Source organism: Triticum urartu, unplaced genomic scaffold (genome assembly GCF_003073215.2).
Source record: "Triticum urartu cultivar G1812 unplaced genomic scaffold, Tu2.1 TuUngrouped_contig_9371, whole genome shotgun sequence".
NCBI lineage: Eukaryota > Viridiplantae > Streptophyta > Magnoliopsida > Poales > Poaceae > Triticum > Triticum urartu.
This window is the reverse complement of record NW_024120409.1, coordinates 5,685-10,220: the sequence shown is the minus strand read 5'-3', so window position 1 is coordinate 10,220 and position 4,536 is coordinate 5,685. Positions and strand designations below refer to the sequence as shown.

General features: G+C 46.1%; 1 long non-coding RNA gene across 3 annotated transcripts; it reads right to left on the bottom strand.

Annotated features, from left to right (window-relative positions):
- Window positions 1-6: 6 nt before the first annotated feature.
- LOC125532207 lies at window positions 7-3,677 on the bottom strand. 3 transcript variants are annotated; one of them, XR_007293856.1, is made up of 3 exons: window positions 3,341-3,677; window positions 494-1,725; window positions 7-394 (listed from the first exon to the last, which is right to left on the bottom strand). It is a non-coding gene; the product is annotated as an uncharacterized LOC125532207 (long non-coding RNA). The 3 variants fall into 3 exon arrangements; XR_007293857.1 differs by having other exon boundaries at window positions 7-489; window positions 950-1,725; window positions 3,341-3,673; XR_007293855.1 differs by having other exon boundaries at window positions 950-1,725; window positions 3,341-3,673.
- Between the last annotated feature and the right edge of the window lie 859 nt (window positions 3,678-4,536).

Below are 4,536 nucleotides of genomic sequence, written 5' to 3'. Positions count from 1 at the left end.
TTCCTTCAGATAAGGCACCATTCTTTGAATGACCAACACTGGTAGGCATTCCTAGATATTTGTCAGGAAGGGACTCATTACTTGCTTCCCAGATTTGTTTAATTTCTTCCTGTATAGGTTGAGGGCACCCTTTACTGAACAAAATCGAGGATTTATCCAAGTTTATTATTTGTCCCGATGCTTGACAATACCTGTCTAGAGCTTAGGAAACCAAAGTAGCTGCTCCACCGCTAGCTTTGAAAAACACTAGGCTGTCATCGCAAAGAGCAAGTGATTCACCGGAAGTGCCGAAGGGGCCACTTTAATACCATGGTGTGATGACTGATTCTGACTTCATAACGAGCACGTGAGGCCCTCTGCTGCTAACAAAAACAAGTGTGGAGATCGGATCCCCCTGGCAAATGCCACGAATCGGTTTAAATTCATCAAGCTTATTGCCATCAAAGAGCATTGAAAAAGATACGGAAGAAACCATGTTCATAACAGTACCTACCAATTGTTGAGAGAAACCCAATTTAATTATCATAGCTTCCACATATTGTCGTTCAACTCTATCAGTCTTTCATCATGTCCAATTTGAAAGCACAATGCTGTTTTGCTGATTTGTTACCCTTCATAAAATGTAAGCACTCGTGTCGTGATGATGTTGTCAGTTATTAACCGGCCAGGCACAAATGCTCGTTGTTCCTCGGAAATAATCAGTGGAATTAACCTAATGTGATTAGCTACTCCCTCCGGATGGGGATATAAGTCAGCCACGGGTTTTTAGGTCTTCAATTTGATTAGCAAAAATGTATTGTATGTCATAAAATATAAGTCAGCCACATGTTTTGCTGGTTAAATTGACGACCTAAATTCATGTGTGAGATTATATTCCCATCCAAAGGGAGTATAACATGTTATACTAACTAATGGGGCGGAACCGAGAGAGAAGCTTTTGGTTATGTACCTTCGAGGTCAGGACTAAAACCGTTTTATTAATTTCCTCCGACTCTCTTGGCCATGAACAACACCTTCAGCTGACCATTGAATTCTAGACCCTTGTCGCCACATAGTCTCCTCGCGATGATAAAATTACATCAACCTGTTCAGGGCCTTCGTCTCCTCCCTTGACGGCCAACGCGAATTGGAATGTTTCTGAGTTCTTCCAAGCATTTTTTTCAGATTCCAAATCTCTGTCTTAACACTCCCAAAGGTGGTGCTGCCCCACAAATGAAGTGCCATAGCCATGCCATTAAGCTTTTCCCTCACGAACCGAAGAACATGTAGCCTGGTCCTTCCGCGCTCTATCTACGGCTGTTTAAAATTCTCAATTGATTCCCACATAAACTCAAATCTGAACTACCGAGTAGCTCGTCCCTGATTGTGTTGGGGATGGTCCAAAGACAGCAGAATAGGACCATGGTCTGAAGCAGCCGACAGATGTTTCTGCAGTCAACAGTAGCTAGGGACCTGTCCAGCCTGACTCGCGTATAGCCACCTCCTGCAACTTTTTTCTCAAAAGTCCAGCTTCTGCCAACATACCCAAGATCACACGAGCTGCACTCATCTACAGCCTCCCTAAAACCCCTTATTTGAGCCTGAGTTCTTTGCCCTACTTCAACATGCTCATCTTGCCTGAGAACTTCATTAAAGTCTCCCCAACATGACAAAGGGAGGTCACTTTCCGCCTGAATGTCACGAAGAGTATCCCCTGTTTTATATCTCTCCCGAGTTGAGTCTCTCCTACACACAAGTCATGTGCCAAGTATTCATTCCCAGCAGAGTAACATAAGAGTCAATGTGATACTTCAAAAACTGAAACTAAATTAAATATCATGGTTCCAGAACACACCTAATCCACCACTTCTACAAGAACTACTGGCTACAAAACAATTACCAAAACCTAAAGCACGAGATCAACTTTCGACCCGCGTCTTGTGCACCTGAGTTTACAAAATACACAGCACGGTTGGGGCTGTCGCGGGCAAGCCCGGGCCGTGACAGTTCCAACTGAAGAATCTCATTGCTCTCGGCGGTGCCCCACCGATGATGAGTTGGTTGATGTGTTGTCATCCTTTGTTTCTCCAGATGATGATGAGTTGGTATGCTTTGGATCTCTTTTTGCAGATGGGCTCGGCGGCACAACAGCAGCTGCATTCCCCAAGGACTGAACTTGATGCACTAAATTACCCACTTCATATGCTGCCCCACCCTGCACACCGTCCAGGGTGGTAGGCTTCTCGGACACTGCACCTCGTTTCCTGTTAGGGTCTTTATCATCCATGTCTGCATCTGTGCTTTGTTCTCATCACCATCAGATGAAGGATCCTCCTCCATACTGTCATATGTACCAAGTGCACCATAATGTGTGGATTTCGGCACCTGTATTGGCGCTGCCTAGGAAGGGCTGCCTAGAAATTCCTTCCCCATACCCCATAATGTGTGGGTTTCGATACCTATATTAGCTCAAACATTTTCTCACTATTTCTTCATAAATAATATCCTCATTACACATGAAGTAAATACTCTAATTTGGAAATATGGTTTGCCTACTACTCAAAAAGACCTCCTCAAGCAGAGAAACGCGGGCATCTTTGATAGCGAGCAGCCCAACATCACCGGCCTGCCCAATGCTACCCGAGCTGAGTCTCGGTGCGTTGGCAAGGGCGGTGGCTCGCGACGCTTCTTCCATCGACACCTCGCACTTAGGAGCAGGGGCGTGGCATTGTAATCAGCGTCGTTTATAAGGCGGTAAAGCAACCTAAGGCGAGCACCACCCGCTCTGATGCCTACGTGCCTAAAGCGGGCACTTAGGCACCTAAAGCGAGCATATTTCTAAGGCACTGACAGAGCGCCTTGTCGCGTCTAAAGCAGGACACCTTATAAATAATCAGGGTATTGCCCTATCTCGGGATTGTCAACTTTTTCTTCTATCAATGCATCTAGACGCGAAGCTTTTGTGTTTCCTTGGGGAAAAAAGAGATGTGATGTCCCGATTGTCCAGTGTGTTAGCTTGCCCCATAATCCATTAGACATGATCTCCGTATATTGAGAAGCACATGCTCGAGCAACAAATATAACGAAACAAATGGCTACCCGACTGGCTGATACGACTACAACTCACAGTTCAACGGTAATGAAGCATTTTGAAGACCTAAAGTTAAAGGCAACAAACGTGTACAATAACCTACTCCGCTATGAGCCCTAAACAACAAGTTTACACGACCATGCCAATTTCTCAACTCCACAAGCAGCTAGATCCAGCGGCCCAGTTCCAGTGACAACATTAGGCAAGCAAATCAAAATCAGAAGAGGCGGGGGGGGGGGGGGGGGGGGGGGGAGCAAAAGGAGTGGTTACGGTCTCGTGTGATCTGCCGGAAGCTCCGGCGGTCGCCGCCCTGCGAAGAGGAGTCCGAATCCAACGACATGCCGCCGGGAGATCTCACCGCCTCCCTCCGGTGACGAGGCCTCTGTTTGTGGCCGTAGGGTAGAGACAACGCACGGCTTTAACTTGCTGAAGTTGGGTGCGATCGGAGGACACGAAGATGCAGAAATTGGGGTGTGGGAGAATATGCAGCGACCGCGTGCGAGAGGAAGAAGAAACGGGAGTACGAGGCTCCCAAGACCACCAAGACCAAAACCGTCATCGGCCGCCACCGGCGCAGGAATTTACCAGACTGCCCCAGCGTTACCAGAACAGTCGCCATATAGATTTGGAGTCTCATAGGCATCTTCGATGGATTGTACGTTAATTTTGTTGATAAAATGTTCATATCATCGACCAACAATCTATCATACAACTATTTCAATAGGTTGTATCTAAGCTATTCAATAGATGATGAGAAAATAAATGTGATTTCTCTCTATTGCACCTTGGAGTTTGTGCAAAGGTTGTTGGTTATTCTACATACAATTTTGCTCTCTCTTTACATTTACTACATGACATATCATCGTTATGTCCTAAATGGCAAATTTACCAACACCTATCTTACAGCTGTCGGAGATGTCCTTAGACTTTGTTCTTTTTCTACAATACCCCACTGGCGTACCATATTTTCATAAAAAATAGAATGTTAATTATAAGAGTGGTCTATTGAAGATGCGAACATCTACAAAGGCTCGAAGCCACCTTACACCAAAAAAAAAGTCATTCTCTCATAAAGGGGTCTAAACCACCAACACCAAGTCCTGCTTCGCTCCACTCTTTGATCTCGTCTAAGACTAAGTCTACCAATTGCCTCGTCGTCCGCTGTTGCTGTTGCCTATTGAAGACCCTAGCATTCTGTTGTTTCCATGTCAGCCAAGCGGTATCAATCACGAAGGAGACGAAACCTCGTCGAGCCTTGTGTGAGAATTTGGTTTTTTGGCGAAACACCAATCTTGGAACCTGCCCATGGTGTTAGGGATGTCAGCATTGACCTGTAGCCTGTCCCAACACCCATGCCAACCCTCCCTTGCGTAGACACAGTGTCCAAGAATGTGGTCCGCGTTGTCCTCTTCCTGCAAGCAAAGGAAACAGGGCAAGGGTTCGTCCTGAAGCCCGTGCCTCGCACG